Source organism: Stegostoma tigrinum, chromosome 6, assembly GCF_030684315.1.
Source record: "Stegostoma tigrinum isolate sSteTig4 chromosome 6, sSteTig4.hap1, whole genome shotgun sequence".
NCBI classification, from domain to species: domain Eukaryota; kingdom Metazoa; phylum Chordata; class Chondrichthyes; order Orectolobiformes; family Stegostomatidae; genus Stegostoma; species Stegostoma tigrinum.
Window position 1 is genome coordinate 59,004,425 of NC_081359.1, and position 23,355 is coordinate 59,027,779.

General features: G+C 40.9%; 1 protein-coding gene across 1 annotated transcript in view; it reads left to right on the forward strand.

Moving 5' to 3' along the window:
- Positions 1 to 23,355, forward strand: part of gab2 (GRB2-associated binding protein 2) — a 316,592-nt gene that overhangs the window by 91,264 nt on the left and 201,973 nt on the right. The gene's annotated exons all lie outside the window — the stretch shown is intronic.

Sequence of the window (23,355 nt, forward strand, 5' to 3'; positions counted from 1 at the left end):
CTTTGACTGTAAGAATATGAATGCTTGAGACAGGGTGCAGAAAAGTTTCATCAGTATGTTTCCAGAAATGACGGACTTTAGTCATTTGGATAGATTGAAGAAGCTGGGATTCCTCTCCTTCAAGAAAAAGTTGAAAGATGATTTGACAGGAATATTCAAAAACGTGAGGGGTCTAGGAAGAGAGAAATGAATCCTGTGGTGGTTGAAGGGTCAAGAACTAGATCCATGAGGAACAATAATTCCGTACAGCAAGTGTTTGGGGGCTGGAAAGCAGTGCCTGACTGTGGTGGAGGCTGATTCAATCTTGTTTTTTAAAAAGGAATTGGAAAAGACCCTGAAAAGGAACTATTAACAGGTGACAGGGCAGTGGAGTGGGATGAGCAGAAATGTTTCTCCAGGGAGCCAGCGTGAAATTACAGACTGAATTGCCCCTTTTTGATATTTTATGACAGGATTTGAAAAATTAATAGGATGTGAAGCATTTATGGGAAGCTAATGGCATAGTGATATTGTTAGTGGAGTAGTAATCCCAGAGGCCCAGGCTAAAACTCTGGCAACATGGGCTCAAATCCCACTAAAAGGCCAGTAGAATTTAAATTCATTAATAGAAATCCAGAATTGAAGGTGAGTGTGAGTAATGGTGTCCATGAAATTGCCATTCATTGTTGTAATAACTCATCTGTTGAATAATGTCCTTTTAGGGAAGGAAATCTCTAGTCCTTACCCAGTCTGACCTACATGTGACTGCAGATCCACAACAATACGGTTAAGTTAATTACCCGCTGTAATGGTCTAGCAAGCTATTCGGCTCAAGGGTAATTATGGATGGTGAACAAATGCTATCCACACCCAGTGACACTCAGGCCCCATGAAAGGATAAAATGTTGAGTGATTGCTTTCTACACATGGACCAGTGCCAGTTCTGTTCAATTTTAAAATCTACGCAGCATAAATGTTACTTGAGCCCTGGAGGCTTAAAACTCCAAAAGGCACTACAAACTTCAATAATATCAATTGGAAGGTCCATGTAAGTCACATCAAAAGAGGAATCAGGACCCTAAATGAGGCTTAAATCCATTAAATGCACATCTGCTCTTTTTTCCTCTGTTATTGATCTTGGGTTGATCAATCAGATGTTGCTGAGTGCATGTTTTTATGAACACTGCATTTGTTGAAAATCTTTAAGGAACAGCGGAGTTTTTTTATATATTAAATGATTTAATATAACACACAGCATGAAAGGAATTATCTTGTACTCATTACTACTAATCCACTTACCAAGTAGATAATGTAATTGTTTAATATTCACTGAATAAGTCAGGCACCAACAATGTTGCCAGCTTTATCTTGCTAAATTGCTACCAGACCCAAGTTTTGAAAGGCTTTTATGTTTTGGGACTGTCCTACAGATTATTGAAGCCTGCTTTTTAAAATTTGTCTGGTTTTTAAAGGCACTGTAAAGACCTCATACCATTGAAAATAAAATCTTTTAGTGCAATGAATCTATAGTTTACATCACATGCTTTTGGGAACAATTTTAGAGCATGCTTTTACAAAATACATAAAGGGCTTTATGATACAGATTCCACATGTCAGCTGCTGATGGTGGCAGACATATTCCCATGTAGAGCACCTACATCCTTTTTATTTGACCTTTCCCAAACTATATGATCATACATTGTACAGTCATACCGAACAGAAAAATATTTTCCATTTAGTTACAGTCTCCTACTGTATTTCCACAGTGCTGCAAAGTTCCCCTTTGCATGTGTATTGAATGAGTCTCACATTGTTTCAAAGCCATATTTATTTCTACAGAAATGGTGCAACCGGAGGGAAGTTCTTGCTAGTATTGCATTGATAACTCCTCTTTGTTTCTCGCACTTTGGCTTTGTTTTATCTAATTTTGGTTCATAAATGGGAAATCCAAACTAAAATTTGTCTTCTGAGCTGTTTTAGGGTGAAAATTAGAGCAAATGTCAATTATTAATAACAGGCACTGTTTGCATTCAGTCTGGTGACTGTCAATTTGCTATGTTTTGGAAACACTGGGTAAAGAAATTAGAGATTTCTTCATAATACATGACAAAGATAATGCATTTAATCAGAAAAACGTGCATATGCACATCCTCATCAATATCAGTGGCATATTCCCCATTGTGTGTGTTGCAGTAAGAATAACAATATGATTGGAATGTTTTATAATATTGACCCAAAAATCGGTGCGAAAACAATGATGAGTGACTAATGCACTAAAAGAGCTTGGTGCGCATCGACATTGCTCCCTTAAGGTATCAGGACAGATGGATGATGTGGTTAAGAAGACATAAGGGATGCCTGCTTTTATTAGCCAGGCAACAGAGTTCATGAGCAAGAGAGGCTGTGCTAGAACGATATAAACAATGAACCGCCATCTGCAATCCGACCCACCGCCAAAGATATTTTTCCCTCCCCACCCTTATCTGCTTTCTGGAGGGACCACACTCTCCGTGACTTCCTTTTCTGCTCCACACTCCCCTCCAGCTCCACCACACCTGGCACTTTTCCCTGCAGCCACAGGAAGTGCTACACCTGCCCCTACACCTCTTTCCTCACCCCCATCCCAGGCCCCAAGAAGACTTTCCACATCAAGCAGATGTTTACTTGCACATCTGCTAATGTGGTATATTGCATCCGCTGTTCCTGTTGTGGCCTCCTCTACGTCAGGGAAACCAAACGGAGGCTTGGGAACCGCTTTGCATAGCACCTACGCTTGGTTCGCACATCCCAGTCGTGAACCGTTTCAACTCCCCCTCCCATTCCTCAGGCGACATGTCCATCCGGGGCTTCCTGCAGTGCCACAATGATGCTGCTTGAAGGTCGCAGGAACTGCAACTCGTATTCCGCTTGGGAACTCTGCAGCCCAATGGTATCAATGTGGACTTCACAAGCTTTAAAATCTCCCCTCCCCCTACTGCATCCCAAAACCGGCCCAGTTCATCCCTGCCTCCCTAACCTGTCCTTCCTCTCACCTATCCCCTCCTCCCACCTCAAGCCCCACCGCCATCTCCTACCTACTAACCTCATCCTGCCCCCTTGACCTGTCCATCCTCCCTGGACTGGCCTATCGCCTCCTTACATTTACTGGCTCCATCCCCGCCTCTTTGACCTGTCTGTCTCCTTTCCACCTATCTTCTCCTCTATCCATCTTCTATCCACCTCCCCTCTCCCTATTTATTTCAGAAACCCCTTTTCCGTCCCCCCTTTCTGAAGAAGGGCCTAGGCCCAAATTGTCAGCCTTCCTGCTCCTCTGATGCTGCTTGGCCTGCTGTGTTCGTCCGGCTCTACACCGTATTATCTCTGTATAAACAAAGGTATGGGCCACACCTAGAGTATATGTGTAGTTTTGGAATCCATATTATAGGAGGGACATGATAGCATGACAGAGGGTGCAGAAGAGATTTTCCAGGACATTGCCAAGTCTGGAGAGCTTCGGTTATGAAGAGAGATTGGATAGTCTGTGGTTTGTCTTGGAGCCAAGCAGATTGAGCGGGGACGTGACTGAGATGTGTAGAATTATGAGTGGTATGGATAGAGTAGAGAATAAGAGACTTTTCCACTTGATGGAGTCATCAATGCCCAGGGAGCATAGATTTCAGGTAAGGGACAAATGTTTTGAAGAGATGTGAGGAGAAACCCTTTGTTCGCAGTGGGTGGTGAGAATCAGGAACTTGCTGTCTGTGAGGATGATACAGTCAGAAATCCTCGTAATATTTCAGCAGTATTAAGATGTGCTGGGGTGTCAAAGGTCTGGGCTAACTTTTGGAAAATGGGATGAGAATAGTTAGGTGCTTGTTTTTGACCAGCATGAAATCGATGGGCCGAACGGCTGTTTGTATGTTATAGATCTCTGATTTGTGGTGAAAAATTAATAAACTTGAATTCTAATTCTCCACAAGTTGGTGGTCAGGTTGTGCTTTTCCCTTGTTAACCTCTGCAAAAGACAATTCAATTTTAAGGCACTAATGGTGCTGTGGTAGTGTCCCTACCTCTGGGCCAGGAGGCCTGGTTCAAGTCTCACTTGACCTATACTTGTGTCAAAATGTGCCTGACCCGGTTGACTAAGCAACTGCCATATCTATCAGCCCTTCTTTTTAAAAAAGAGACAACTTCAGTAGTTATCTAGGCCATTCATATTGCTTTGATTTGAACTTGCATGTAATCCAGACCAAGTAAGGACAACAGATTTCCTTCGCTGAAGGTAATTAATGATCTGGATTAGTTTTTACAATTTTCAGGCATTTCATCATGACGATTATTGATAGTTGCTTTTGATTAAATTTAATTAGCCAAAGCCAGAAGGGACTTAAGGGGCAAAATAGTCTACGCTAGGTTCTACTTCAAATGTTACTTCATGAATTTAAGTATCCCAACTCCATCAGTGGGATTTGGACTTATCTTACTGATTATTAATCCAGGGCTGTGTACTACCAGTCCAATCATTTAACCATGATTCGATAGTACCGTGTTACATTTCAAAGCAATGTAAAATAATTAATAACATTGAAGTGAATTTAAGAAATTGACTTGCTATCTGCATTTGAGCTTCCAGCAATTAAGTTAAAGTTATTGAATTAAATACAATTAAAGAGTACAGCGGTTTGAGCAGTTGAGTCAACCTTCTCTAGAGGATAGAGATTTTTTTGTGAGAAAGAGGCCTCACGGAGAAACAAAAATAGTCAAAAGATTTCCTCAACCAAATGTGAACCACAGGCTTAATTCCACAAAAGTACTTGGGTTTCTTAGTTTAATCATGATTTCCCTTCAGGTTTTTAACAATTTGATACCAGTGGAATAAAGAAGCTTTACTTCGTAATTCTTGTGCTGCCTGTATACATAAAACTCATGTTACATTTCTGATGTCATTGCCAGGATTCCACAACGTAGGCATCGCAAGGCAATGGAGAAACTTGAAATGTGCCTGACCAAAATGGAGCAAAAGGTGTTGAAATTTGAAATTGGCAATGATTAGAAGGGAGGACAAAGCAGTCCCTATATCATTAGAGGCTCAAACATCAGTGTAGGAAATTGGACCTTTAGGCAAATTCCAGAATAGTCTCCTTACCTATTTTAGAGATAATGGGAACTGCAGATGATGCAGAATCCAAGATAACAAAGTGTGGGGCTGGATGAACACAGCAGGCCAAGCAGCATCTTAGGAGCACAAAAGCTGATGTTTCGGGCCTAGACCCTTCATCAGAAAAAGGGGGATGGGGAGCGGGTTCTGAAATAAATAGGGAGGGAGGGTGAGGCGGACCGAAAGATGTATAAAGGAGAAGATAGGTGGAGAGGAGAGTATAGGTGGGGAGGTAGGGAGGGGATAGGTCAGTCCGGGCAGGACAGACAGGTCAAGGGCGCGGGATGAGGTTAGTAGGTAGGAAATGGAGGTGCGGCTTGAGGTGAGAGGAGGGGATAGGTGAGATGAAGGACAGGTTAGGGAGGCGGGGACGAGCTGGACTGGTTTTGGGATGCAGTAGGGGGAGGGGATATTTTTGAAGCTTGTGAAATCCACATTGATACCATTGGGCTGCAGGGCTCCCAAGCGGAATATGAGTTGCTGTTCTTGCAACCTACGGGTGGCATCGTTGTGGCACTGCAGGAGGCCCATGGACATGTTGTGTGTGGAATGGGAGGGGGAGTTGAAATGGCTCATGACTGGGAGGTGCAGTTGTTTATTGCGAACCGAGCATAGGTGTTCTGCAAAGCAGTCCCCAAGCCTCCGCTTGATTTCCCCAATGTGGAGGAAGCCACAATGGGTACAGCGGATGCAGTATACATTGTGGCTTCCTCTACATTGGGGAAACTAAGCGGAGGCTTGGGAACCACTTTGCAGAACACCTATGCTCGGTTCGCAATAAACAACTGCACCTCCCAGTCATGAGCCATTTCAACTCCCCCTCCCATTCCTCAGACAACATGTCCATCCTGAGCCTCCTGCAGTGCCATAACGATGCCACCCGAAGGTTGCAGGAACAGCAACTCATATTCCGCCTGGGAACCCTGCAGCCCAATGGTATCAATGTGGATTTCACAAGCTTCAAAATCTCCCCTCGCATCCCAAAACCAGCCCAGCTCGTCCCCGCCTCCCTAATCTGTTCTTCCTCTTACCTATCCTCTCCTCCAACCTCAAGCTGCACCTCTATTTCCTACCTACTAACCTCATCCTGTCCGTCCTGCCCGGACTGACCTATCCCCTCCCTACCTCCCACCCATACTCTCCCCTCCACCTATCTTCTCCTGTATCCATCTTCAGTCTGCCTCTCCCTCTCTCCCTATTTATTTCAGAATCCTCTCCCCATCCCCCTCTCTGAAGGGTCGAGGCTCAAAACGTCAGCTTTTGTGCTCCTGAGATGCTGCTTGGCCTGCTGTATTCACCCAGCTCCACACTTTGTAGCATCAAAGGAAAGCAGGTAGGGATAACAGAGAAAGGAAACCATGCTCCTGGTCTCACGGTCTACTTTCTGTTGAGTGGCAAGTCCAACAGGAAATATCAAGGAGAGGTACGGATATTCAAAGAAGTCTGCAGCGGTTCTTTGAGGTACTGACAAGGGACTTTGGGACAGTAGTAGCATATCACAGCAATAGTAAATGTTTTACAAGAACAAACAAGTTGAAGGCAAGCTGTTACAACTGAGTTGGCAGGAATGCACTTGTGAACAAGCCTCAGTGCTCCACCTGCCACACCAATAGTACAGATGTTCAATCAACAAAATGATCAATTGTTTTCCTTTCATACTCCCATTCAGAATAAAAGAGATGTGGATGTCTGAATGAGCTCCAGATAATCAACTTATTAAAACATCAATCTTATTCTCTTAAAAAAAATCTTAAAACAAGTGTCAGACATTGATTAAAATCTCAGGTAAAACCTAGAATTATGAATATATCCCCCCCCCAACTCCAAACACAGTAGCACTCATACAACACAACAAAGATAAAAGTTGTTTACATGAAAAGGGGAAAAGATTTTTTTAAATTCTTGTTAGCCAAGGAAAATAAGGAATCAAATGTGATGGTTTCTCATAATCCAGCAGGTTCCCTGTCAATGAATTTTAACTCTTGACAACCGTAGACTGATGGAAGACTTTCAGTTCAGATTGAAATCAGGGTGCATCCTAGTAATGAAAGGTGGCCACATTTCAGCACTTCAGGAGTAGTCAAACATAGTCAAAAATGCACATGTTTGGAAACTATCTGGTTCCAAAGAACTTCAGTTGAGAAGGAGAAAGAGAGAGAGAGAGAGAGAGAGAGAGAGAGAGATTTTCTTCCTTATGACTCCTTGGGTCTATAAAACAGAAAGCTAAGTTGAGAATGGCTGCCAGGCAACTATGAACAGAGAAGCCACATAATCTTTTCAAAGTCAGGTTTTTCTGATAATTCAGGGCCCTAAACCTTGGCTCTTATCTCCTTGGAAAGCTTTCTCAAAAGTCATTTGACTTTTTGCTAACAGCAGGTAAACCTCCAGGGAACATTACACTGTTAACTTTATTTCCGCAAAAACGAGGTAAACTATTTTCAATCCAAAAAAATTCCTAACACTTCCATACACTCCAGTTTTTTTACACAGCTCTCAAATATTAATATGTGTTCCTAACTGAGGACCTGTTCTCCATATCCCAGGAGATGGTGACATTTTCTCCTCCTATTGATCTTCCTGCATCCCTCCTTCAAATTGACCAGTGACAAAAAGGACTATCTGGCTGAAATGGTGAAGTATTAGAACCTCAAGATGGAAGTGAGGAAACCTAATAATGACAAGTTTCAATTTGTCCTTCTTTGAAGCATAGAATTACATTGCGCACATCATGGAGAAAGATTGTCTGTTTCCTGGTCTTAGGAATCCACAGTCAGGGAAATGTCTGTCAGTGCAACTGGGAGTACTGAAGGGACAGGCAGAACAGATTACTGCACAGGTAGGCACTTGCTGTATTATCACCGCAGCAAGCCTTACAGCTGATTCCGCCCAAGAGGTGTTGGAATCATGACAGGGCTAGGCAATTCAAACAGGACTGGCTTCAACAACCACAGCCACTACTGCCAGCAGGCACTGAGATCCCATCTAGTACAATAGTCTTCCACTTTCACCAGATGATAAATTAGTTAGGCCTTCCACCAAGAGCTAGGCAGGAGGGCATGTTTCCTTCAGTTGGTCACTTGATCTTGTATAGAGCAGTAGGACCTGCCTTATCATGAATGTGAAATTTGGCATGATAGAAACATTGTAATTCACACAGGAGCAAAGGTGTTAACCATTATTTACAATTGCTCTTTCCAAATTTTGCTGAGAGGTGTGAGCAAGTTGACATCTCTTCCTTCCTCTGGGAGGACCTGCAGAGGTCAGTTATTCCCTTCAGGAGTTCTGAAGAAGTATCATGTGGACTTGAAATGTTAACTCCACACCTGCTGAGTTTCTCCAGCCTTCTGTGTTTGGTTTCCTGTCTCTACAGCATTTTGCTTTTATTCAGATATCCCTTATTATGGCCACATAGCCTGGAGCTGCTGGTAGTTCGTATCCCAACTGATACTCCAGTGAGAGTCATGAAGTTGAGAATACCTATGGTGTTGAATGTGTTAAGATGTTCAGGAATCATTGGAAAGCAAGTTTGTGACTGGTATGAAAATCACATTACGAGATTAGTATATGCAGCTCAGGAGACTTTGATTTTGTTCTGCGCACCGAAGGTGTATCTGTCTGTCATGGGCCCTTGGACCTTTTGAGGAGTAGGGAATTGGGCTTCTCTTTTCCTGCTCCAATAATCAATATTCTTGATGAGTTGGCAACAGCTGGTATAAGCCTTCACTACTAGGCCTAGCTACAGCCTCAAGTCTCACATATTGCAGATTTCCCATTTCATAAAACACTTGTCATCTTGGAAGAGAAGGCGAGGGTACCCACTCACATTGCGAATTTCAGAGACAAAGAATGCTCACTGATGTCCTTTAATCTTGCCCCTGTCACGGTTTGTGGACTGGCTAAAGGAGACATCTGTAAGCTTGTTTCACAGATGAATATTAATGAATTAGAGTATATCAAGAGGAAATAACTTGCTTATCTTTCCCCAAATAGGGGACAACTTTGAGGAAAAATGATGAAGATATTGGGTATTGTGACCTGGTAAACCACAGGACTATGACTAAAGATGGCTGAACAGGAAAGATACCTTACCACCAGATCCCACCTCACCACTGGGAGGAAGCCTGGCACTACCTCCAGAAGTCTTTGGACTGAGGTGTCGTTGAAGAGTTGTCAAGTACCTACACTTCTCCAATCGTCCTCCTACGGAAGAAAGATGAAAAATCTGTGACAATGACTGGGCACTCAACGTAAAGACTCACGAGTATGCTGGCCTTTTACCTAGACTGAGGAAGCATTACAATTTATCAAAGGTGCAAAGTATTTATATAGTCTTGTTTTGACCTACAGTTATAACTAGCAGTACATCATCTAGAACTGGAGCAGACTGACTGGTCAAATGGCCTATTCCTGCTTCTGTCATTTAGCTGGTCTTAGGCCAAATTTCATAAATTCCAGACAAAAGCTGCTCATCATTGGAAAAAGCTTCAACATTTTCAAAACTGGGACAATCTTGATGAGTGTCTGAAAGTGACTAGCTGTACACATCAATCTGCAGCCGGATGAAGTGTAATTTAACAGCTCTACAGCAACATTATTTCCACCCAGATTAATTGCATCACCATAATCTGTTCTGTTACCACACTCCATTTAGAACAGAGCATTTGTATTAGGTGCATACGCAATCGTAAGTGCATTTAAAGAAAAAAAGCGAGGCAACATAATCTTCTCATCGTTCCGCACCAAACCTCAACGCATCACCTAAATAACTGTCAGCAATGGGAGCTGAAGCATCATAACACAGAAGAGTGACTTATGGGCCCGGATTTTCCGGAGTTCATGTTTTTGAGATATGGATTGGAATTAGGAAATACTCCAAAGCCCGATGGAAGTTGAGGCATGGACACACATGGTGAAATTGAGAGGTTTAAACTTCTGATAGGCTGATGTTTGCTTCCTGGGACCATTTGGAAAAGTGCCTGACACTGAGCTCAGTGATGTAAACCTCAGCCATGTATACAAACGTGCCTACATGATTACCCTGGGAGTGTCCTGCTGGATAACACTTGCAGCAATTTTTGTGATGAGCCAGTGTTCCAGAAAGGACTACACTATCACTCCCAACCCTGCAATGAACTCCCCATCTTGCACCTGACCTTGTCTCTCTCTTTCTCGTATTCAAAATTCTTCAACCGTATTTTCTCATGCTTGCTGTCTCAGGCTCTCTCACACTGTAACTCTCACAGTCTTTCTAATATCACGCCACTCTCTTTCTCCTTTCCTCTCATTCTCCCTCCGTCCTTCCTTTCTCCCTCCCTTCCTTGCTCTCCTCACTTGTGTTCTCTCTCTCACTCTCTCCCATTCTCCAAACTTGTCTCACAATTACACACTGTCCCTCACCTCACCATCAAAGGGGAGAAAATAGGTGGAAAGGCAAGTCCATGCAAGGGATGGAAAGAGCCATCAGTCATCATGGAACACCATCGAATGGAAGAGAAGAGCTTGATTTAGGAAGCAAGTCCAGGGGTAGAATAGATGAGCCATGAGATAGCCAGGCTCAACAGAACAGTTCTCACACCAGTTCTGACGCAAGGTAAGAGAGGATGGATACATTGGGAATCTGCACGCCCTACTCAGCCAATAAAGGTATTAATTCAGGACAACAGTCATCACAGATTGAATATCCAGTCAAGTGGATGCTCTGTAGGCCTGATTGGAATATAGAGCATTCTGATTAACAGACTATTTGGTCAATGACCCTGGGTTGCAGTAGATGCACAGCCCCCAGTGATTGGCATTGTCTGCATCTACCTCTTCCCAATCTAGCCATGCCTGCCACTGCCTGCACCCCAAACTAATCTGAATCCTTCTCCCACCCTGACTTCCCAGATCCAATCCAACACATTCTCTCACCATTGAAGTTAGATTGCCTGATTAGGACAAGTCATGTAATTTAAAAAGGGACGTATCCCTTCTTCACCCATCCTCGACATGTCTTGATCTATCAATGAGATGTCTGTACTGTCCCATCACTACTTCAACTGTCAGTTGGAAGTCCAAGCAAGTTTCATAGGCAGTGCCAATGCACCCAGTATTGGCACTGAGTGGACACTCTGGCCTGTGGTATGGTGTAGCATGTTCTATTTGCCATGTGTGTCAGAAAACCACGCATTTTCTTCCTGTCTCTGTTCATATGTCCCTTTTCAAATTTCACTCCAATTCTCTCATTTTCATCTCCATTTAGATTATGTTCATTTCTGTCTCTGTCGCTGGCCTGTTTCATCTCTTTCCTCCTCCACTTTCTCTAACTCTAACTCTTGTCCTGATTCACCTTGTCAGTTACTCTCATCTTGTTCTTCTATGTCATAGTTATGAATTGAGTCAGATATCAACTCTGAGGGGAGATGTGAAGGAGGGAATCTGACCGGAATATGATAGTGCTGCAAAAGTGTGGTGGGAAAAGGAAGTGCAGCTTTTAAAGGAACTCGGTACAATATGCAAAACTTCTAAAATCTTGTAATTCACCTTTTGTCATGGCAGAATAGTTTCTGATTTAATATATTTATTTCTGAAGTACAATTTTCAGTCCATTCCAACATGATGTGTGGGGAACAGAGCACCAATTTTGAGCAACCAGTGGCAGACCAGCATATTCCCAGGTCAGGCATTGTGGGATGAAAAACAGTAGTACAGAAGCAAAATCCTGCTGTTTCTGGGAATCTGAAACGGAAAAGGGAAATGCGAATAATACTCAGCACGTCTGGCAATATCCATGGAAGCGAACAATATCAATGCGTTCAGATGATGACTGCCAGGCCAACTAAATATCTCCGATATTAAACATTCTCATTCTCTTCTCGCTTTTATATTCTGTCCCAGCATTATTTTCTAATCTCAGACTTTCAAAGAACCTGGCGACCCATTCCGACGCCGTTTCTCTCCTATTTCCCACAACGCTTTGTCTGAGTAAGATCACACAGTTGTGTGGAGCTGACCGGCCTTCTGGCGAAGAGCTGGGTGATTCTCAGCATTCGGAGATTGACGTGTCTCAACAGGAGAGAAATGTTAGTAAATAACTGGATGAAATAAACCTGCCTGAACTTCAAGCTTGTGGTAATTGGTTGTTGTTTTTCTGACCTAACTGTGTGGAAGTTGGCACAAGATAGGAAATTGCTGTTGCACTGAATGTGATGTCTCAATGATGAAATACAGATGTGTATGGACAACAAGTGAGCCCCAACTGGCGTTACCATAACCTTGGAAAATCAGCCGTATGATGTCATTTGCCCTATCAAACACATTGTTAGCCTTGCACTCTTTGCCATAAACAATTCTAAAATGTGTCGTTCTTTGCCAACCCAAATCTAATAAACATTATAAATTGCATAAATAATTTACAAAGTAATGTACTGACATTGAGAGCTGCTTTCAGTACTTGTGGAATGATGCCCCGAACGTTTAATCTCAGTCTCTCATAAACACAAACTATATTGAGCCCAAATCTGGTGGAATTGTATCAATGGGCTATTTTATTGTGGATGTAATTTGTTTCTATGTCAGCAATAAATTGCCTTTGACTGAATTACTCTTTCTTTTAGAATTGAGTTAATTACTGGAAAAGTTTAAATGTCCGTTGGGAAGAATGTTTAATGAGGAACTGATCTGCACATATGGCGTGTTGTACAAAGCTATTACATCTTTTATGCATATTATTATGACGCTGATAAGAGGAATGCGCTAGAAATCAAGTGCTACTATGCCATGAGCTGCTCCAAAGTCTAATAGTCTTACTTTATCACCAAAAATAGTCACCTTGTTTCTCTATTACTGTTGTGCAGTGGAAAAGAGACTTGAACCAAGTTTCTTCACTAGACTCGCCAAGAATTTGTTTATTAGAAATAAAACAGCTTCAAACATGTAATCAAATTGGTTACCAACCCAGCTCCTTTGCAGGACTAAACTATATCACTATTAATGCACACACACTCAAACAAGACAAGACAACACCGCTCTGTAGAGCAATTATGAGTGTACAAATAGGAAAATACCCATTGATCAAGAGTCCAAAGCAAAAGCGAAAAATGAAGTGATTTTCTCACAGTTCTGTTGACTTTCTGTCAACGAGATCCAGTTACTGGAGTGATGAGAGACACTCAGTTCGCATAAAAGGTCACGTGTACCCAGGTCCTTAGATTGAATTAAATGTTTAAAATTCAGACTAAGGAGATCAGGGATTCTGAATCCAGTGAGATTCGCTAGTACCTAGAATGTATTTTACTAAAATATTTCTTCAACAGGTTTTCTTTAAGAGTTATATTGTGACTGAGAGAGGAGGCGCTGTTTGCCCTTCAGCAGCTTATTCCACCTGTCCAGTTTCCAAGTCTGTGATACAGTAAAAACCAAAAGTGCAGAGCCTGTTGCTAGGCAACCTTCAGTACTAGGCTCATTCCAAACTTCTGTCCGTTTGTCTGGCAATTATAAGTCATTAAGCATTCTCTCATCTCTATTTTAAAATTTTTTTTCCTAAAGTCATTGGCTTTTTGTAAAGACTGTCTCAATTTTTGACATTTTGACATATATGTTCCAAAAGTCATTTACAACCTCAGAATTATGCAAACTTCATTTTTCTAACTCCTATTCTATTGCTTAGAAGGTTCCTGAAGTACACATTGCATTCTATTGTGTGATTTTTGTGGTTACTGTTATTCAGTAACAGTATCACGCCTATACTTAATCTGGTTTCTTCTTGAAATAATAGCATATTGAGGTGAAAGTTGTTGTGCTGTTTTCAGATTGTGTGATCAACAAGCTGTATTCTTTTGTATTTTAAAGTTGTGCCCATTTCATGTAATGTGAATATTTCTATTTTCTAGGAGGAGGAAGTTCTTAGATCTCAGTTAACATAATTATTTCAAAAGAAAATTTTAAAAAGTGACCCAGAGATGTTCTGGATTATTCAAACGTCCGTTTCGTTTTTACATAATGGGTAGCAAGTTGAGTGATTTATTTAAAGCCAGCAAAAAGTCAAATAAATGCTCAGAAGCAATGCTACTGAATTAAGAAGAGAAGTATGATTTATCACTCGCTAAATTTAGATGAACAAATTAACTAGCAGCAAAACAAGACACAATTAGTGTGATACTACAAAGATTAAAGCAGTAATAATATATTTAACTGAGTAAGATCGCAAGGTGAAAGGCCTTGAAACAATATAAAAAGTCTTTGTATTTTGCAGAGTCTAGCTGTGGAAACCAGGAGGACATTTACCACCTTGAACTTGTTCCACCAATCAAATTAGACTGATCCTGACCTGTAAATTTACTCCAGTTTACCCATGTTTAATATATTTCCTTTGATTACCTTACCCAGTAAAAATATATGGATGTTTGTCTTTAAAGTCTAATGTTCTAGCACACTCAGCCTTTTGGGAGAGAATCTCAAACTTTGAGCTCTCACTCCCTGTTCCTAATTGGGCAGTGAATGTGTCCTCTGGCTGCTAATTAGTCAACCAAGGCAAACTCACTTCTTATTGCTACTCAATGCTGGCATATACACTTGACCTGACATCAGCGCCCCAAAAAAATGTAAGCCCTGCCCCTAATAGGATGATGTTTGCCCCCTACTCGGTTCCCTAGAATTTTCAGGGCTTTCTCATTTAATGTAACAAACTTGCAATTCTAAGTAGAGGCCTAGCAACTCTGCATTAATAAGTGAGCAGAGATGTTCCCACCTTCCATCCCTTCATTTATATGTACATTAGATTTCTCAAATGGAAGCCGACACAAGGACTTGTCCCAAGAGTCCATAGACCAGAGCATTGAAGTTAGTCCAGGGAGAAGCAGGGTTTTTTTTTTCAAAACTTGCTCCTCTCCTCCTGATTCCACCTCCCTTCCCTTTCCACACTGCAGGACAAAAGTGCTGGTCATGATGGTGAGGAGTACACTTGCAGGTTGGAGAGTTCTAGTTTTCTCATCACTGTTCAGACGTATGACCCGACCAAGGAGCAAAGCTGTGCAAATTGTGAGCCCAGGGCATGCAAATTGCTCAGAGTAGGAAAAACATTTGCACCTACTTCCTCAGAGGCATTGGGCTCTCGAGATGCACCACAGCTGCCCAGTTTCCATACAGAAAAGAATCTATTTCAACAAATTTGTATTAATTAAGCAGTGATAAACAGGAAACTGAGTGTTTTAGAGATTGTGTGGACGATCTGGTAAATGAAATAACAAACTTTCAAAGATAGTAGGACCTGCAGATGCTGGAGAATCAGAGATAACAAAGTGTAGAGTTGGATGAACACAGCAGGCCAAGCAGCATCAGAGGAGCAGGAAAGCTGACGTTTCGGCCTCGACCCTTCTTCAGAAATCTTTTCTGAAGAAGGGTCTAGGCCCGAAACATCAGCTTTCCTCCTCCTCTGATGCTGCTTGGCCTGCTGTGTTCATTCAGCTCTACACCTTGTTATCTCTAATAAACTTACAATTTGTTTTCTTTTCAATTAGGTCCTACTACTAACCATCAAACATTAAAATAGTAAACGAGACCAATCGCTTGTGTTTGTTGTATATTTTTTGGTAGTACGTGAACAATAAATCAGCAGATGTTTTATTCTTAACAGCGGTGGAGGCAGTTGGTTCTAACTCAACTATTTATTTGGCCTTTGACCGCACCACTGAGCTACTGAATCAGTATAAAATGAATTAGTCTTGAACAACACTACATGCAGGGGAATACTAATACATGCAGGGGAATTTCATTTTTCCTGGGGCGTATGAAATAAACTCCCAATAATCTCAATGAAAACTTTAAGGAGAACTCTGAGAAAATCTGTCAAAGAATGTGTTCAAAGGTGCAATTAAAGGAAATAGATCAAAGAGGTGGAGTATGATGACTGTTCTTGCTGTAACTATGAATTGAGTATTCTCGCTTGTCAGATTGAATGGACTGCAACTTTGCCAGACTTCCGGAGAAATATATCTTTTTGCGGGATTTTACTTGTGGCTGGACACCTCCTTCAAAGAAGTGAATATAAATTAGAAACAGCTGTCCAAGAGGAACGTTTGAGGCAATCTTTCTCACTGCGTTAGGGGATCAGGATTTATTTATTTTAAAATACCAAACGAGATTGTGCTCCCTGTGTTGCAATTGTGTATACTACTTTATTGCTATAGGAACCGCAATTTCAAATCAATAAACACCATTTGCTGCCAGTAGCTATATTAGAATTAGATTATACTACCATTTGGAGACGTAGGAGGTGTTTTTAAACTCCAGATCCAAGCCTGTTTGAAATGATTTCGAACTAATACAAATTCTACCTGAAAGGCACTTGCAAATAGCACTTAATCTATATGAAAACGAATCACAACTGTAAGTGAGAACTGAACCTGTAAGTGATGGGGCTTTTTTGTGAGGCAATAATTGCATCTAAATGACATTTATAAGAATGAACAATAAAATGGATTAACATTTGGGGAAAATATTCTGAAAGCTTTGGGGGAATTTACACATATCATTTAATTATCAGCCTTTCTGAGCAGTGAAAGGGCAGATGATTAAAAAGACATGAGTGAACGGAAAGAAAACTCAGCACAGACATGACTCTGAGACAAGAGATGGGGCAGCTTGGCACCAAAGCCCTTTAATGATGTGCATTAGAGTGAAAGTGGCATTTATGATGAATCATGCATGGCATCATTCGCATGGGTCAACATTACAGTATGCCTGTAAGAAAATAGAATCATAGAATCCTGGGAGTGTGGAAGTAGGCCATTCGGCCCATTGAAATTACACCAGCCCTCTGAACAGCACCACCCCCAGATCTACACCCACTCTTCCCCCATCCCTGTAATTCCCATGGCCAATTCATCCAGCCTGCACATCTTTGGACTGTGGAAGGAATTCAGAGCACCCAGAGGAAACCCACACAGACACAGGGAGAATATGCAAACACCAAACAGATAGTCGCCCAAGGGTGGAATCGAACCTGGGTTCCTGGTGTTGCGAGACAACAGTGCTAACCACTGAGCCACATGCCAAAATGAAGCCAAGTTTCAGGCCACAGCTGAACATTACCATTTTAGCCTATACAAGCTATTCGTAGCTTTATGTCTGCACCTGAGCTGTTCCAGTGCCTGAGAAAACGCGTACTATCATGCTTGCCGGTAAGAATAAAGAGGTGAGATAATAATCTTGCTGTGGCCTGTCAGTTAACACTGGTCCTTGATCGGAATTTGCTTATCATACAGTACCAAATTACCTTCCCAACAATCATCCAGTGTAATAGTTATGTAGGCATTGAAGTTTCTGGAGGGGTGGTACTGACATTACTTCCCTTAGAAAAATGAATGTCCATCAGCAATATGTCTTTCAGGTTTCATCGCTTTTGGCAACTACATTCCCATATCTGAAATGCAGCGGTTTGGTCTCCCTCTATTTGGTTCTTGGCCTTCACATATATCAGCTTAGATATTCCCTTTGGAAAACATGTGCTAGGCAAAGGAACTGTATAAAGCAGTTACTTCGCAGCACTAGGTTTTAGCACTTGTGTCCGAAAAGCCCAATTGCCTGTATAATATGTGGCAAAAAGGAGCTCATGACTATTTACCACCTCAAATCTGCCCCCTTGCCTGGGAAGTTGATTCAAAGGCCCCTTCTGAGCATGTGGTTTTGGAATGTGGCGGTCAATATACTTTTCAGTTGCTGAACAGACCTGGTGCTTTCCTTAGCCCCTTTTGAAAAGGTAATTATGCTCCTACTTTCTGCTGAATGGAGCTTTGAGCACTTAACTAAGTCTTAAATTTAAACAGTTCAAAATCTGCAGAATTTATTTTTTCTTTATTCTTTCCTACGTTATGGGCGTCACCAGCAAAACCAGCATTTGTCCCCCATCTCAACTCAGCCTTTAACTGATTTGTTTTGCTATTTTAAAAGACATTTAGAAGTTGACCACATCGCTGTAATGTCTAGTGTCACATGTTGACCAGACCAGATGAAGATTGCCAATTTTCTTCCCTGGAGAACATTAGTGAACCAGATGGATTTTAACAACAATTAATGATAGCTTGATGGCCCCTGTTACTGAAATTAAATGAGAATTTTAGATTTTTATTATTGAAATTTAAATTCTATCAGCTGGCTGTAGTGGGTTTTGAATCCATGTCCCCAAAGTATTTGACTGGGCTTCTGGATTTTCCCTAAACGAGTAAGTACAACTAGACACGTGGTAGACCCTCTGTTAGAAGAAGCCACCTTGGAGGAACCTCCTGTATGAAGGGACATGATTCTTTGAGAAATCTGTCAGTATGAGGGAGCACGGAAAAGGAAGAGGAGAGAGGAATGCCAATGAATCATGAGCCAAGGACTAATTCCACCTTCCAGAAACACTGGCCATTGTGGATTTGGAGATGCATCTCCAGGATCAGGCCCATGTCACATACAAGAACCTATGATCAAGAGGCAGTGTTTCCTAGGCAGAAAATCGTCGTTTCAGTGATTGCCGGAGATTGACAATAATAATACAAGTACACACGATGTAGATTTAACAATACAATCAGTCATCGAGAGTGTAGGTGGCGATCTTGGCTTTTCTCCTCAGGTTTCAGTGGTATAAGCTAAACATGGTTTATCGAAGGGGACCTCATTTCAGCCAAGAGCCTTATCAGAAACATACTTAGAAATTTTCAGTATGATATCTCAGATCTTGAATGCTGTGTCTGCAAAAATAAATCCCCATAAAATTGCTTGAAAGGTTTTCTGACCAGCCTTTCAGCTGTATTGAATCTATTGAAACCTTTGCTATGAGTGTCGGGCTTGTGTAGCCAGCACTGTCATCACCAAACAAGACAAAACTGATAAATTAACTTTACACCACCAACTTGTATTGAAGGCACAAAAGTATCATCAAAGGGACAGAAAGCAGATTTCAGTGGTTTTGTACTCAATTTATCCCTGTACAGTTTCTGCATGGGAGGAGTGAAATGAGTACAGTCGCATGCTGATTCTCTCAGATTTCACTGCACTAGAAGCACTGGCACCAAGTGGTATAAGAGTTATAGCTCATTATACTTGGTTAGTTTTTTTTTCCTCCTACCACAACTAATATATCAGGCATTAAAGGCAGAAATAAGCTGTAAATGAATATTGCATAACATTGAATTTGGGAGTAATTTTATTCCAGCATTAATGAAACTGAGTATAATAAGATTTGAATCATAAGTTTCCACTATGACAGTTTCAGATATGAAACACTGCCACCTGCTTGCTATAGCTGCAGTTATCTCAACTCGAGCTTTAACTTAGATCGTCCAAAAACATGAGTGTCATTTTCATGTGGTGTAGTGTGTGGCTAGATTTGTCATAAATATTCAGTTTGACATGTTCAGGATGTTTACAATTCTGGTTGGTTTGACACTTGACAGTGCAATTGCAGATAATCACAGACAAAGCTAAACATGAGTGAGAGACCAGACGTGCTACACTGACCATCTGCAATTTAGCTATTATTTCCATCAACACCCTTTGTGTTGTTTTGTCTGAATATCAGGAAATAGACTCAGCAAATGAAAATGATGTAATGCAAAATAATGGATTGAAGGATGGATGGCATGCAATCCAGGCTCTGACATCAGGATACAAGAGGTATGAGTATTTGTGGTCTTTGGTACTTATTTTAAACGTTCAGGTTGCTCTGCTACAAACAAGTCTGATTTCCTTTTGAGAAAACATATTTTTGCAAGTTCAATAAATTGATGACATTTTCATAGACGTATTCTTTTTATGATGCCTAGTCAGTGTTCCTTTGCACACATGAAAATTCTCTGATGCTGCATCTTTTAAATATTTAATCTCTTTTATCAATTCCTAATAATTCTTCGGCACAGCTTTACTTTAAAGGAATCCTTTCTTTGTAGAAAAGTCCTTAACATTTTTAATGTCTTTAAAATGGGTGAAAAGTCATAAAGCTACTTTGGTGTCATGATAAAGTCATATGGGAGTGATAGTGATTTGTTACAGCATGCAGTTCATTCTGGATATAGTTGTAAGCAGGGAAAATATCTCTTCAGTGTTAAGCTTTAACAAAACCTGGGACAATTGGTAACTGGTTGTTGCCATATAGCGATGCAAACAGCTGCAATTTGAGAAATAAAGCTGGCAAGAAGTATTAGCTCCTGGCGTAAAACTGAACATATTTATAGAAACATCGGTGTTGGGGATTATACTAATCCATCTGCACGGTAGCTAATAAAGTGTCAAAATGTTTACGGCTGACTGTTAAAGGTACAGCTGGTTCATGGGTTTTGCGCAACAAAAGAGTATTGAGTAAAGGCAGGAACAGGGTTGTCCGGGGTAGAGTTGCCTGGCTTGGGACAATTCAATCCATACACACAGCCCAGAGTAAACCCACTTTCCAGATGTGAAGATTTGAGAGTTTCTTTCTGAATGTATGAAATTATAACTGCTCCAACGTAATCCATCATAATTGTCACTTTTCACAGCAGTTTCCATAGCTCCTTACAACTGTAAAAAGCAGAACAAAAGTTGGAACATTGCTGTCTATTACGGGGAGTCTGCTTAAGATCAGAATAACGGCACCAAACGTCATGGCAGGAAAAGCATGTTTAGTAGACATACGACACATCTTTTGATGATATCCATACACTTTTAATGAAGAGTTGTTCACATATTCTTCTACCTTTTTCAGAATGTTGTGTTTTGAAGATACAATTTTTGTTTGGATATTTAACTGTGGAATATTTATATGTATTTTTAATTCCAATTTTGGCTTCCAGTTAAGCAATAAACCCGTATTCACGTATTTGTGATTTTGTAATCCATTTCAACCAAATGGACTTTCTCAAACAAAAATTCTGCTGTACAGTATTTAGACTGAATAGCATCAGGATCCTTCAATTTACTTTGGCTTTTCAGTTGATATTTGAACCAGTGTGCCTATTTTTGTGGAAAATTAGAAATTTGGTAAAGACATGAACTGAAAAATGAAAGTATCGATCTATCCCCCAAATGTCAATACTGAATGAAGCTGAAGCCAACTGATTGAATCTCTGTCATATTGAACATTTTCTTCAGTCAGTGTCTAATCATTGTAGCATTTAATTACATGGCAGCCACAAATGGAATAAGCACTTTTCCAAGCAATATATGGTTGTACCAGTTTGAATTAATTCATAAAATCAGCCTCAAATCTCATGGGTCTTGCTATTCGTATGCTGTGAACATGAATTATATCATTTTATTTTGTGGTAGATAAGCACAATTAAGGAGCCGGTGGCCAATTATGCCAAGGCTTTTGTCCTCCATATATTGCAGAAAATATTTTAGGTAGTTGTTGAGAATAGGTGTCTACAACAAACACCAGAATTCAAGTAATATGTAAATAAGCCAGAGGATGGTTTATGTTGCCTTCCACCTTATTGTCCTTTTAAGTTAATTGTTCAACCATTAGTGGGATTTCAGCAGAAGCAAATATTTTGCCTGGTCTGATCCCTGCAACAGTAATGACACCTCCCCCCTCCTTAGATGCTTAGCAGCAACAGTGTTTCCCAACTACAAGATGCCCTGCAGAAATTCATCAAGGTTCCTTAGACACCATTTTCCAAATCCATGACCGCGACCATTGAGAGTGACAACGTCAGTAGATACATGGGAACAATATCATCTGCAAATTCTCGGCCAACCCACTCACCATCCTGACTGTCCTTTCTGTGTCATGGGGTCAAAAACCTGAAATTTGCTCTGTAACAGAATTGTGGGTCTGCCTGCACAAAATAGATTGTGGCAGTTCAAAACGGCAGCTCACCACCACCATCTGAAAGGCATCTAGAGACAGGCAATAAATATTGGCCTAGACAGTAATACCCATATCCCTTGAATGAATGAATAAAATATTTTTTTTTTTAGAAAGGCAATTGCCAGTTTTTAATGGAATACCATTAGGAACACATGAGACTGGAAGTTAGAGTCATACAGTCACACAGCACAGAAACAGACCCTTTAGTTCAACTCCTCCATGCCAACCAGGTCTCCTAAACTGAACTAGTCCTATTTTCCAGCATTTCGCCCAAATCCCTCTGAGATGTTCTATTCATGTACCTGAGCAAATGTCTTTTTAAATGTTGTAATTGTACGCGCCTCTACCACTTCCACTGGCAGCTCATTCAATACATGCGTCACCCTGTATGTGGAAAAAGTTGCCCCTCAGATCCCTTTCAAATCCTTGTCCTCTCACTTTAAACCAGATCCTCTAGTTTTAGTCTTTTCCCCACTGTTGGAAAAAGACTTTGGCTATTCATCTTATCTATGTCTCTTATGATAAACTGCTATAAGGTCACCAATCAGCGTCTGACAATCCAGATAAAAAAGTCCCAGTCTCTCCTTGTAACTCGAAGCCTCCAGTTTAACAACATCCTTCCTACAGCAGTGGAACCAGAATTAAACACTGTATTCTAGTAGTTGCCTCACCAATATCCCATACAGCTGCAACATAACCCAAAATCCTATACTTAGTTCCTTGACCATTGAAAGCAACTGTGCCAAATGCCTTCTCTACCACCCCAACTGCCTGCTATGCCAATTTCATGGAACTATGAACCTGCACCCGGGGTGTCTCTATTCAACAATACTCCCCACAGCCTTATCATTAACTGTGTAAGTCCTGTCCTGGTTTGCCTTACCAAAATGCGACACCTCGCATTTATTTAAATTAAACTCCATGTGCCATTTCTCGTTTCTTAGCCCATCTGATCAAGAAACTGTCCCTTTTTTTAACTTATGTCTGATGGTCATTTTTAAGTCATCACCTGCAACTGCTGAGTTGATGTCTAATTGTCTCTCATTGAGATGCTTTCAATTTGAAATGTTCATTTATAATAGTAACATTTCCAGTGAATAGCTCATCATTAAAATTTTTACTTTTTACTGCTGAAACTCAGTACTTCAGAATATTATGCACATAATGTAATGTATACAGCTATTAGAAAATGAGACAATTTGCTTTCGGGAGCAGAATTCTAGGAATGAAAAATATCTTAGACTGCTTCTGCCAGCCATTCTATTAATTCAAAGAGTCTATAGGTCCATGATGTGGCATCTGGACGAGGTAAACAGATACCTATACTTGTCAGTTTATGCTCCAATGTCACTTTAGTGCAATAAAATCCTGCTGGAGCGGTTGATGTGTCACATTTCTTCTGAATGCAGCATTTATAAAACATTCACCATGAAAC